At 42.3% G+C, this 14686-nt stretch overlaps 1 non-coding gene across 1 annotated transcript; it reads left to right on the top strand.

Moving 5' to 3' along the window:
• The first annotated feature begins 8563 nt into the window (after positions 1 to 8563).
• trnav-uac lies at positions 8564 to 8636 on the top strand. Its single transcript has one exon. It is a non-coding gene; the product is annotated as a tRNA-Val (tRNA).
• The last annotated feature ends 6050 nt before the right edge of the window (positions 8637 to 14686 follow it).

Below are 14686 nucleotides of genomic sequence, written 5' to 3' on the forward strand. Positions count from 1 at the left end.
TTGTTAGGGACCCTGCTTTTGACAGCTTGCAGTCCTGAGGGGCTCGATTATGAATGAACATCTTCTGTCTGCTTCGCACTCTGTGCAACTAACACGATTTACCATCTGCTGTGCGTCCCTGGTTCCAAGCAGGCTCCTGAAAATTCAGGCCGTTTCCTGTATGAGTCACTTGCTTCTTTTGCCTGTAATGGAAAAGAAACAGAGGAGGCAGTCAAGGGAGATGGAAACACAGGGGACACAGAGACAATGTACAAAAGCAAGGCAAGAAGGATGTGTGTCTGTGGAGACTTCGGTGCCATAGATCCTACTATGAACAATGGAACTTACTGAACCCTGAATGTCTTACAGTTTCACACCCTTCTTACCAACATGAATTTGAAACATACTAGCATCTTATTTTCTGTGCCTCTGAGGCTTGCATTTACTACTGTCACATCAGACATCACTATTAGCTGGGATTCTTATGGAGTCATTCATTATATGCCTGTCTCCCTTGCTGACCATAGATTGTTAGTGCAATGTCTGGGGAAAACAAAATGATTCATTACTGCACCCCCCTCCCCCCCTACACACACACACACACACACACACATACACACTTGTGTGGGAGCTAATGAAGGAGCACTGAACAAAAATACTGAAATATACTGCATAGTATGGAGCAAAACTGCCAACACATTGGTTCTCTAACAATGCAAATCATCATTCTATGTCAAGACATAAAATGGAAAAGGGGCATAGACTGTCACTATTTTGTGCCCTGGTGAGGGTCTGTTTGGGCCTCTGTGTACTGTATGTGGAATGCCTGGGCCTATTTTGACTCTCAAACCAGATCTGAACTATGAAATATGCCATAATAATTGGCACATACTCAGAAACTCTAAAGTGGAATTGACATGTAAAAATGAATCCTTCTACCTAAAGACCAATTATATTAGCATTCTTTTAAAGTATGCTGAACTAATACTGCAAAGTCTCTTCAATGAGTGCCCCAGTTCAATGGAAACACACTGCTAATTTGCTGGAAAACCTTTAGAGTTTTACAGCAGGCATCACTGCCTTGCAGTCCTGCACATGTTAAACTACAATCCATCAACAGCGTTCTGATGTCAATGAGATTCTGAGCTGTATATTAATAGCTGCCTGGCCACAGGTTTCCCATGCCTACTGAAAATCATTAGTGTGCCAGAGAAAAGTATAGCCCACACTAAGCACAAATAAAATGTATTGTGTGTTCCCTCAATATTTCCCCTTGTCAGTGCCAGGTATATTTTTCTCATATTGTCTGCTTTGTAAAGCAGTGCGCAGGCAGCGGTCTATTTATGAATAATACAGCTTGTACGTTTCCCTCTGTGAATGAAGGCTGAGTCAATTTCAGGGATGGTCCATGACCCCGCATTTGTGTTGCATGCCTTTGTGGCTGTGACAGCCCTACTGTTGTGATCCTCCTACAGTAGTGACATCACATAACAGTGCAACCTCATGTCAACCCACTCTCCTTATCTGTGAAAAAAATATCTCCAATGCCTCCTCCTCCTCTGCAGCTCTCACCTCATTTGCCGTGCCTCTTAGCTATACATGGATGTATAATATGCAGCAAATCAGTGCAGCAAGGCATAAGGGGGGGTGAAAATGATGAGCTTCCAGCTAATTATTATTGCTAACCAGCAGAGTACTATTGATTTAACCTAGTTCTGAAGTCAGGATACAGTGCAGTTGGATCAGTAACAAAGAGAACTAGTATTCGACAGCAGATTAGCAGTATTTGTCATGTCTAGTAAAGAATCATACCCTCGTCTGATCCCTGACTTCTTTTACATTTCTTATCCCAAGTATTTAACAATTCATACAGCATCATTGTTTTTATCTTTTTCCTAAGATACTGAATTTGAGCCACAGGTTACCAGCTTGCCTGATAGCAGAATATCAAGCATAGACACGTTTAACCAGCCGAACAGGGACTTTCTCCTTAGCAAAAGTCCCCAAAATCTGAATCAATGCACAATTTGTTCATTGTTTTTTTTTTTACTGTATTATTAGCAACTTACACAGTACTTTAAATAATTCTATAAGGATCACAATTACAAAAATATACATGTAACAAAATAAAGCAGTAAGGTTAGTTAGCCCTGTTCACGTAAAATTTCCAGTCTAAAATATATACAAATTCAAAGATAACTCAGGGACTACTAAGTTGGAACTCAAAAATCCTCACCTGTCCTGGCTAAACAACATGAGGAAAACAAATTTATTTCAGAATAGTGATACTGGGCCTCCTAGGTCCCTCCAGAGAGTCTGATATAAAGGTCACGTGCAAACATAAAAGTGAAAGCTTAGTTAGCCAATAAAGGTATCACCATATGCCACTTTTTTAAGTTTTCGTGTAAATGCCATTTACGTAATTTACGTAAATTTTTTTACAAAGTACAATACACTGGGGAAGGATACATAAAATAAGACACATATAAAGAAAACAATTCCAAACAATGCAACATAAAAAGCATCAATAAAGCAAGATATAGGGTCATGGGTGTTATGCTTAATTCATTTTGAGAGTTTATGTCTCCTTTAAATTCTGAATGCTTGTAAAGATGCTAGCAAAGTATACTAACATGGCGCATTGTGAATGGCTAAAGATAAATAGCAGCAACAGGAGCAAATGTAGCCTAAAACATAAGGGAAAAATAATAACCATTTTTTGTGAAGGAACTTTACTTGATACATTGTTGCACCATACCACAATTGTTCCTTAGGACAGTGGTTCTCAACCTTCCTAATGCAGCGATCCTTTAATACAGTTCCTCATGTTGTCACCCCCAACCATAAAATTGTTCCTAAGACCATCAGAAATAAATGTCAACCCCCAAAGGAGTCCCACAGGTTGAGAACTGCTGCCTTAGGAGTTTAGTAACCCTTAAAATGGTAAGAATGGTCTTGTCACTATATAAAAGATGTGTAATTCTGCCTTGCACTAAGGTATCTATAGAATTACTATGAAAATAACAACCTCAAATAACAATGGGAACCCAACACTGTATCTTGTATCGTCTGTCTACATAGGCCATTCCTAGCCCTTTCTGCAGCTCTCACCTTCCTCAGTATACCCAGCCCTTGCCTCTAGATGGCTGAATTAATCACCCTATTTAAAGGAGACATTCTACCTGCTGTCCCCTCAGAGCTTGTGAACACCACTGACTAGATCTTAGCAGTACTCACATGTTGCTTGAAAACTCCAAACTGCTATGAGAAGGGTAAGTATACTGTCACACAAAGTAATTAGGTCTGTGTGTCTTCACCCTTAAGGTGGCCACACACGTGGCAATTTTCGATCTTTCGTGCAACCAATCGTTCCAATCGGCCACTAACGTTCAGGGCTGAAACGGCAGATATGTAGGTAGAAACAATAGGATTTCTACCTCCTTCTGCCGATTCAGCTCTGAAGGCAGATTTTGCTCAGGCGCCTTCTATGGTGCCCAATCAAAATCTTTTAACCCACCCGATCGGTGAGTCGATCGATATCAGCAGCCTCCTGCGATATTGGTCGCCTCGCCGACTTGCCATACACGCACCGAATATTGTATGAAACGAGGTTTCGTACGATATTATCGGTGCATGTATGGCCAGCTTTAGTCTTAAGATGGCCATACATTTTCAGATTCTTTCAGAGTCTTTTTACGACCAAATTCAGATATCCATCATATGTTTAAATGTAGTCTAAAACTAATATTCAGACTAAAATTGTAGGATAAAGACCTAAAAATAACAAATTGGAGGATGTTCTGAACATGAAATAGTTGGGGACGGCTTTGGGGCACCCGGATAAGAAATCTGGCGCTGTACTTAATACTCTCTCTAATTTCCTATACTGGATAGTATTTAAAATTCCTGCATTGCTAAAATATATAACATTACAGTGGAAGGTTGTGCCTAGCCTTTGCTGTCTCTGCAGATACTGCAGGGTACAGGGAGGCACCTAATGAAGTCCAATTTGTGCACATTCCACCTAAGTCTGTTTATATACATTCATAATCAGCTAAATGCATTAATGGGCCACCCATTTGATCTGATCATCTGTGTAAATACCTAATGATCAGATCAGAGCCATTATTAGCTAATTTGTGTCCCATGAAATAAGATATGATTCTAAGCAACTGTCCAATATACATTAATTACAAATGTTCAAAGGTTTTAAAGGTATTTGTAAATGTAATTGCTACTGAAAGCAGTGTCTGTCTGTACCTTGTTATTCTCTATACTGCTGTTTCTCATTACACTTTACAGGCAGTGCCGGGCCAAATCTAAGGAGAATATTTGGTTGATAGTGGTGGTGGGGAGGGGGTAATGAGCAGCAATTGCCTTGCCGCTTTCTCATCTGGTCAGGGAACTGAGGTTCCCCTAGTTCCCCCAACCAGCATTGCACTCTAGGCACATACCTCTTCTGTCTTCCCCTAGTTCTGGCCTTGCTCATAGGGGAGCATAGGTGCTCCTTTTCATGTGCTCCAGGAAATGTGTAAGAAATACTCATGCGCATTGAGATGCGCCATCACTTTGACAAAACACACAGGGTGATGCTTGACCATTTTTTCCCATATGTCTTCCTGGCCAGTTTACAGACTCAAAACATTACACTCTTTGCTATGTTATCAAATGGTTTCCTCTGGTATCCTGGCTTTCTCCTACTGAGTGCTTTTCCGGTCTTGACTTTGACTGTCTGTTGACTTTTTTTGATTGCTGCCTGACCTGAGCTCTTCCTGCCTCTCAACTCTGATCCAGTTCTGCCTGCTCTGACCTCGGCCTGATTGACTTAGGGTGAAGACACACTGGGGGACAAGTCGCCTGGAGCCTGATGTTTAGTTGCATTAGTAAGCAGAGTATGTGGCCCTGTGTGTCTTGGCCTATATACTCTGCTTACTACCTTGCTAGATTTCACCACCTCCACAAACCAGACCTCTCTCCACTCCACAGACTTAAGGTGGCCACACACGTGGCGATTTTAGATTTTTATGAAAGATCGTACAACCCGCCACTAACCGTTCGGGGCTGAAACGGCAGATAAGGAGGTAGAAACAATAGGATTTCTACCTCCTTCTGCCGATTCAGCCCTGAAGACAGATTTTGCTCAGGCGCCTTCTATGGCACCCGATAAAAATCTTTAAACCAGCCCAATCGGCGAGTCGACCGATATCAGCAGCATCCTGCGATATCGATCGACTCACCGACTTGCCATACACGCACCGAATATCGTACGAAACGAAATTTCGTACGATATTATCAGTGCATGTATGGCCAGCTTTACTGTTCTCATCCCAGGTTAGCTTGGTGTCTGTGTGGGCTGCTTGTGGGTCGACCCCTGATCCTCTTTATGATCCTGACAGCATGGTGCAAATGTGGTGGTTTGCTGCTGTTCTTTGCACTTTGCACCCTGTCCTGCACTTTTATTTACACGCCAAACAAGACAAAAAATGCCACCATAATAATGCACCTCTTCTACTTTTTCCCTACAGTGACCTCAATGTATTTAAATGCAGTTTTCTGCCTCTCATTTTAATAAGGCATCTCAGGCTGTAGCTGTTGGAAAGACATATGAGGTTCAATTACAAATCAAATTGCCTGCTTCCTCTGAATTGAATCTCCAAGCAACATCATTGCCATGGGATTCAATGGGGAAATCTGCCAAAGAGGAGTGACAGAGTACCTGCTATATTTATGTTATCTGCTAAAATGCTTCTAATTCAAAAAAGAAAAAAAAAATCACACTTTTTGAAAGTCAAATTATTGTATATAATAAGCAAATACACTGAAATCTTCTATATATATTTATATTCCTGTACATTTATATATAAAAACATGTTCCTCAGCTATAAATTATAATAATCATCTTTAAGCACTTCAGCACTAAGTAAATAAGAATAAACAGCAGGTAGACCCCAGGATATAATTAGTTTTCATAGAAATAATATCATGATGCGCAGGGCTTAACTGCTTGGTTCTAGGAAAGAAGTCATTTTTGGCTTTCCTAGAAGAACAAACTAAAAATAAAGACATCATACTCTGCATGTCCAATGATTACTATGACTATAGCTTGTAGGAAACCCACTCATTTAGTGAGGTCACCAAATGAGTGGATCTTTGCCTGATTTGGCCACCTATGTGATACCTATGCAGGCCCTTTGGGAGGGGACCATATAAACGCCCCAACATGGCACATGGTGATTTTTAAACATGCCCAGTAGGTTATATTTGGGGAGGGCCCATAAATGGGTAAATCGGGCAACTTGGTCTCAAGGGTTCAAATCAGCAGCTTAAAACACTCTATGCAGGGTCGGACTGGGGGGTGCAGGGCCCACCGGGGCTTCCACCACAGGGGCCCCGCACCCCCCAAGGTGCCTCCTCCAGCTGTGTCCCCCGCTGCAGACCCCTAAACCCCACCCACAGGGGCCCCTGTCCGACGTCCTCCCCTGAACGCGTATGTGAAATGGGTCAGGGGAGGACATCGGAGGCCAGAGGAAGCAGCAATAGGGTTGGGTCTGGGCCACTGGGGCCCACTGGGTATTTTCCCTGTGTCCCGGCGGCCCAGTCCGACCCTGACTCTATTTATGGCACACATAGTGGATGATCTGCTATTTTGTTCTGTTGTATTTTGGTCCAGTGCTGCCCTAGGCACTGGACCTCAGTGCGCCCTCCCCCAATGAGCATACACAGGAAGCGACATGGTGCATGTGCGTGGAGGGAAGTGACAATATGCATGCGCTTAATGTCACTTACTATAACACACATGTAGAGGTATGGGTAATATATCTCCATACCTAATCTAATAAACTCAATAGGAGTATTTTGCTTTCAGTAAGGATTATTTATATCTTAGTTGGGATCAAGTACAAGGTACTGTTTTATTATTACAGAGAAAAAGGAAACCATTTTTAAAAATTTGAATTATTTGCTTAAAATGGAGTCCATGGGAGATGGCCTTCCCATAATTTGGAACTTTCTGGATAATGGGTTACTGGATAAGAGATTGCATACTTGTACTGCGTAATTCCATGGCCCTCCAAGTACCCCCTTCCTCAGTTGCTGGATTTAGTAGACTAGTATCCTTGTGGTGATGGGGAGAATTTGTTTTTGTGATTTTTTTTTTTTTTACCATATAGGCACTAAGCTTCCCACCTCACCTCTTTTTTACTGGTGACATGTTGAATCCACATCCTGAATGGCTAATTAGCAATTAATTTAGATGCTTGCTGTATGGCTGCACATAAATCGGTATAGTCTGCAGAATGCATTTAAATACCTAGCTAATTAGTGATGTAGAATGTGGCCGGTATCAAAGGGGTCAGCAGTGCTTCTGAGGCATCCTGCCCTCGATCACCCACTCTGCGCTGCCCTAGGCAACCAGGCTGGCTTGCCCCCCCCCCCCCCTGTGTGTGTGCACACGCGTAAGTGAGCTCAAGATGCACACACACATGGGGCAGTGGGGTTGCTGGGGCTGCTGGAGGGGGGGTAATGCAGTGGTGGGATATTGCCCGGAACTAGTGGTAGGTAAAAGAAGAATTAGTGACCTAGTGTTTAGTGTTGCGCCCTAGGCCGGTGCTTATCCTGAAATGATCTTTTAAAAGTATGATTTGCCCATCAACGAAAATGACCATTTTGAAGCAATATCGTCTATTTGAAGCTAAAAACCTATTTGCTTTGTCCGGCAAACAATTGGACAATGAGCAAAACTCATTAATGAAAATTTTCAAACCCGCCCGATCGATTTTCTGACTGATGTTGGATGAAAAAGGCTAAATGCACAATCATTAGGCGCCCGCTAACGTTATGATAATTTGACGGCTTTGATCGCACTTTGGTCGTTAGGGAGATAAAAATCTTAACATGTATGGCCAGCTTTAGGGTGGAAACGGAGACCTTTTCTCCATTAAAGATTGGGATACAAAATAAGCAGTGGTTTAGAGAACATAAACAGCTTTTTTCACTTGAGCGTATTTAATTAGCATATGATGGAAATGATCACATTGTTTTCATTAGGCTAAACCCAGTTTGGGGGGGGGGGCATCCCTTTTAACCCCTTCTCTGTAGAGGCACAGTAATTTGCACAGTCAGCACTTTTTCCAGAGATGGTGGCAGGCATTGCGCTGCAGCTGGTTTCAATGAAAGAGCGCCGCCATTAGAAGAGCCTTACAGCTGAGGGCACCAAAAAACAACAAATAAACAGAAATGCCACCCAGTCGCAGCTCGAAGAGGTTTCTAAAATCACGTTTGTTTGACAAAAGTACATGGCGAGGCTCAGGTCTGCCACAGCCTGAGAAACCCCTTCGTGCCACCTATTGCCTGCCGGCAAGCTCAGTGAGGGGAACGCTAGTTCTCTGGAACAAGTAACGTGATAGAGAGTAGCGCAGCATTAGCCCAGCCCGTATAATGTAGCGCCTACAGCTGCGCTCCCAGTCTTGCTGCAGTCACTATCAAACAGAGAAGGACCTTCGAAATATCATATTGTTTAAAAACAACAGCGATTAGCATGGAAAGCACAGGGAACAGAGTGAAAATGCATTTTACACAATCAGCCGGTTCCATAGTGTAGTGGTTATCACGTCTGCTTTACACGCAGAAGGTCCTGGGTTCGAGCCCCAGTGGAACCAAGCTTTTTCTTTAAAAAAAAAAAAAAAAAATATTTACTATAATATACGTTTTTTTTTTTTTTTTTTTTTTTTAAATATGTATATTATGGCTAAAAGTTTCATTTCCTAAATGTATTAAAGCTCCACATATTCTTATTATATGCAAGAATATGTTTAGGTAAGGCTAATGTCAGACCAGGCGTCTGGCGTATATTTTGAGCAAACTGAAAACCACTTGCTGAAAATACCGCCATACGCCTCCTACCCGTGCCTGCACCAGAATGAATAGAATACGCTCGGGTGCAGGCAGAGACTTTGCATTCTCTCGCGTTTTTATACGGATATTGGCTACATGTGCCTGCACCCAAGCGTATTTCATTCATTTGGATGCAGGCACAGGTAGGAGGTGTATGGCAGTATTTTCGGCAAGCGTTTTTAAGCTTTCCGAAAATATACGCCAGACGCCTGGTCTGACATTAGTCTAAGTGTAAGTAAGCCTTGCCAATGTTATACTAGGATAGGGGTCGGGAACCTTTTTGGCTGAGAGAGCCATAAACACCACATATTTTAAAATGTAATTCCGTGAGAGCCATACAATATGTTTGGCCGCGGATGCTGCAGGGCAAGGTAGGGTGGGTCCCAAGGATGCCAGATGCGATGCAGAGGAGGGCGTGGCCTGCGCTCGGCGGATAGAAGACGTGTTCTAAGGCTTAGAACACGTCTTCTATCTGCCGAGCACAGGGGAATGGTAGGGTGGGTGCCAAGGATGCCGGACATGGATGCGATGCGGAGGAGGACGTGGCCTGTGCTCGGCAGATAGAAGATGTGTTCTAAAGCTTAGAACACGTCTTCTATCCGCCGAGCGCAGGCCGCGCCCCCCGTTATTTTTTTATTAAAGTTTTGGCAGCGAGCCAGATGCAGCCATCAAAAGAGCCACATCTGGCTCCCGAGCCATAGGTTACAGTATGGATATGGTGAAAACTATACCCCCAAAATGAATACTTAACCAACAGATAGTTTAGGCAACAGAGAAACTGACCTGTGTGTCATTAAACTTAACGCTTCTTGTTATTGGGACAAGTTGAGAAGCCTCAGCTGACACATAACCAGAGGTGGCAAAAAAACTGTCCCTTCTCAATTTAAGAGCAGAATTTCAAATTTATAATAGTAGATTCTTTGGTCTTTCAGAGTCTAACTAAACTGCAGTAGACAAAGCAGCATCAGCTCTACCACATCGCATCTCACACTTGCTGTGACGTGGTAGAGTACATAAATGTTTGTGGGTAAGGAGTCAAAGAGCTATTGCATTATGCTTTACCAAAAAAAGCAAATGTTCTAGCTAAAAAAAACACAGCTTATTGCACTGGTTTAGAGTGCAGACACACAATTTGAAATATTGGGGTTCTTCTACTTATAGAGCAGGGATCCTCAAACTACGGCCTGCGGGCCAGATTCAGCCCCCCAAGGTAATTTACATGGCCCCGCTGCTTCCTCACCCCTGGCAGTGGGGAGCGGGAGCAGAGAAGCTGGGAGAGGGAGAAAGCAGCGGGGAGCATGGAGATGGAGGACACAGGAGGGCCTGTAGTTCGACCCCGCAGCAGGGAGGGGGGTTTGAGAACTATAGTCCGGCCCCCCAACAGTCTGAGGGACCACAAACTGTCCCCCTGTTTAAAAAGTTTGAGGACCCCTGGTATAGAGGGTGTTCCTACAGACAAAAATGCAAAGGACACTCGTGTGTTTAGCTAGGGAGGCTAAATGTGACCTTCCAATAGACCCTCAAACTGCTCAAGAGCTTGGTGGACCTTTTTGGATGTTAGCATTATACCGAGATGTGCATTCCAAACATTCCGGAATTTCTTCTCAGTAGCACTTCTACCTTTAGCAAGCTGTCCCTTTACATCCAACACAAAACAATATATGAGGTAGCCAATCACACATTAGCTTTCATTATTATTTGCACTAGTAAAACCTACTTCAGATTTACGGTTATTGGTTACTGTGACCATATTACAATTACTGCTAATATTGTCACATAGCATAGCAGCCAAACCGTATTTAGCAGTGCATCTGGAAAAAAAAAATACGTGGCAGTAGTGTATATACTATGTCTGTGAGTTTCTGAATTGCTATTTTCTGAACTGTGTTATCAAGCACTCTAAACAGAAAATATACAATGTTTTTAAATATAGGATAAGTAGGAGTGGCATGCCGTATATAATGTGCCTTGGCAGAAAAAAAATTAAAATTACCTTAATTTTTTCTTTGGGAAATGTTTTAAAAGGTAAAATCACCACACACCACTGTTATTTTTTAACTAAACCTAGAAAGCAGCTTTCCTTTAACTCCAGGCCATTAGGTGGCAATAGAGAGACATTTCTTTTCTACAAAGATGAATATTTTGCTTATCATTAACTAGTTCTCATTTTTCACTATGTGGTAAATTTCTCAGGCATAATTCCCATGAGACTTGCAGAGCGAAAGATGGCAGATCTGGTGCCCAGAAGGCTCCTAGAATGCCCCGCAAGGCACCACTTTGCCGATGAGTCGGAGCGGGAATGAGGAATCATTAAGCTAAACCTGGAGCTAAACCTTCAGGGAAGAGAATAAACGAAATTCACTGGGACAAGAACATTAGAAATTATGGCAATCCAGAGGAGCTATATATATTGCAGCACATATCTGAACTGCAGCTAGAAATGACACAACAACAAATACTCCTTTTCTTTTGTGTAAATAATAATTATATAGATAACTCTCCACATATCAATTCATTGCTTTAGCTTTGATTATGTTATAATGATTGTGCTTGCTTAACCATCACCTTCTTTATCCATAAATCCTAATCCATAACAGGTTTGTTTTGATCACAACTGTGTTGTCAGTAAGAACCACACCGGTCAAACACCTCTCGCTATTGAAGTGATTAGGGAAAATCCTTCTTATGGAATGCACTGTCTATATATGGAAGAAATATGAAATGACCGTTGGGGGGGAGGGGGACATGAAGGGATGCCACAAAATGACCAGCGGCACGGACCAGGGGTAGGCAGGAAAGGTATCTGCATTTGACCGGTGTGGCTCCTCCAGCGTTGTGCCCTAGGCAGGTGCCTCTTTTGCCAAACCCTAGTTCTGCCCTGGCTGTAGTACTGGCAGAGAATGGCACCCTCCACAATGTCTATGCACAAACAAAACCAGCACACGAAAGAACTCGCCTGGGGATGTTCCCCTGTGATTTATTAGTCAAAAGTGGAAACACAATGTTTCAGGGGCACGCCTCTTCAACACCTGACGAAACAACTGAAACCTGAAACATTTTCCACTTTGACTAAGAAACCACACAGCAACATTCCCAGGTAAGTGCTTCTGTGTGCTGGTCCTGTTTATATATGGAAGGAATTGTTCAGAATGCCTAAGCAAATAGGCACTCTCTCTCCTCCTTCTTCCCCGTCTCTACCTCCACCCTCAGTAAAGCCAGGCCTGTTAATTTAACCTTACCTGCCGACTAGCCTGACCTTGGCCTGTTAAATAAACTCTGGGTGGTTGTTAAATAAACTCTGGGTGGTTACTATGCTTAGCTGCTTCAGCACTATTCTCAGAACCATCTACATGGCATATGGGCTCCAATCTAGATTTATCCACCAAGTGGACAGATCCAGCCATCTGTCATGAGCAGTATTTCAGGAACTTTATTAAGAAGTGGGCCACCAGCACCTAGGTGTCCCCTGATCAGAACTTTTCTGAAGATTTTGGAACTGCATACGCACCAAGAACTCACACAGGGGACACCTGGGAGGAGCAAGATGATGCCAACCTGATCTGCAGGAAATATCCTGGGCCGATATACTCATTAAAGAGGAGCACCAGCCTAGTATAGAGGTAAGTGTTTAGGATCATTGGGGTGTACTTAACAAATTGGTACCCCCAGTGATTTGAGGTTTCCTTCTTTACGGACATCGATAGCAATTTTCCCTTCAAAACCATATGATTTTTTTCTTACTTTTTCTGTATTTCAGGTGCAACAGGGAGAACAGCTGCTACTGTGCTCCAAGTAGGGAGAAGCACATCTGCTATGTCAACTGACAGATGAGCAAGCAAGTGAATATTAATCTCCCTGTAGTTGTCTGCCCCTTATTCTGCTCCAGAATATGTGGCAAGCACATATTTAGCTGGGTGCAGGGAAAGCAATGGGATTTGTTTTGCAAATGTAATTGAAAGTTTAAGGAGAACTAAACCCTAAAAACAAATATGGCTAAAAATGCCATATTTTATATACCGTTCTTACTGAACCAGCCTAAAGTTTCAGCATCTCTATAGCAGCAATGATCCAGGACTTCAAGCTTGTCACAGGAGATTCCCATCTTCAAAAAGTGTCTGTGACACTCACATGCTCAGTGTGCTCAGTGTTGAGAAACTGAGCTTAGAGGTTGTTGAAAATTATCAAGCAGAAAATGAGGTTGCCCTGTAATTTAAGCTGATGCTACAGGACTGGCTATTAAATTCTGATGCTAATTGCATTGGTTTCTGAGCTGCTATGTAGTAATTATCTGTATTAATCAGCCTTATATTCAACCATTTATATTCTGCATATACAGTATATTGTGAGTTGGTCCCTAAGCTCAGTAAGTGACAGCAGCACAGAGCATGTGCAGTAAATCAGCAGAAACGAAGCTGGGGAGCTCTAGGGGACATTTTGGGGGGAACAGCTTGTCCCTGCTAAAGAACAGATCGTCCCTCTAGCAGAAACTAGATTTTCCCAGAATATCTTAAATGCCTTTTTTCAGGCCTGCTTTTGCTTTCAATAGCAATTATATTTACAAATAACTTTAAACTCACTGAGATTTTTAATGAATGTGCATTGCAGGGGTGCTCATTTACTATTAATAGGCAATGTTTTTTTTAAACCTGCCCAATGGCACCATACACAGGCTAATAAGCTGCCAACTTGGTCCTACATTTCACATCTGTTCACTCAATCCTTCATAGGTTACATTTTTGGCTAACTATATTGATTTTTTTTTTTTTATTTATTTTGCACAACTTTATTTTTTACACTGAACTGTCCCTTTAAAGGAACAGCCCCTTTGAACTCCCAAATTAAAAAGACTTACATGCTGGACCTGAAGCCAAAATGTTTTTAAAGAAGAGCTATGATCAAATTGCCATACATCTCTTAACTATACTCAACAATATTATTCACATCTTGTTATTCATATACCCTGGTCTACAATTGTCTGAGGGTACAAGGGGTACTGCAGTCGGGGCCCCCAAGAGACATGTAAGTGTGATGTGCAGGTTACAAAGACAATATCTTGCCCTGGTGAGATTTAACAAGTCAGGTGCATTCTCAAACCCTTGTTCGAGAGAAAGAGCAAGAGAGAGAGAAGGTATTTGGTCCTGCCAATAAAGCTCATTTGATTTGATTTGAAGGAGAGAGAGTGAGAGAGACCACCCATTACACCCTATACCTGCTTTGGCAATGCTAAATGTATTTGGTCCTGCCAATAAAGCTCATTTGATTTGATTTGATGATTTGATTTGAGAGAGGGAGAGAGAGAGAGCAAGAGAGAGAGAGAAGGAGAGAGTAAGAGAGTGAGAGGAGAGAGAGAGTCACCCCACCCATTACACCCAATACCTGCTTTGGCAATGCTAAATGTATTTGGTCCTGCCAATAAAGCTCATTTGATTTGATTTGATTTGAGTGAGAGCAAGAGAGAGAGAGGAGAGAGCAAGAGAGTGAGAGGAGAGAGAGTGAGCAGGAGAGAGAGAGAGAGCAAGAGAGTGAGAGGAGAGAGAGTGATAGAGAGCAAAAGAGAGAGAGAAGGAGAGAGTGAGAGGGAAAGAGAGAGATGAGATGTTTCTCATGTGTCGAAGTCTTGGGCAGAGTGGGGAAAAAAACAAAAGAACCAATAAACCAATATATGTTATATTATTCAATAAATAACATAATATAACATATGCCTTTTCTGTAACCCTCCTCCTAATTATTCTTAGTTCATATCCCAACCAGTATAAATGCACTGGCTGCTTTCTTTTTGCTGTTTTTTAATTAGGTCTTACAGTCTACAGACGTT

The sequence above is a fragment of the Xenopus tropicalis genome, chromosome 8 (genome assembly GCF_000004195.4).
Source record: "Xenopus tropicalis strain Nigerian chromosome 8, UCB_Xtro_10.0, whole genome shotgun sequence".
NCBI lineage: Eukaryota > Metazoa > Chordata > Amphibia > Anura > Pipidae > Xenopus > Xenopus tropicalis.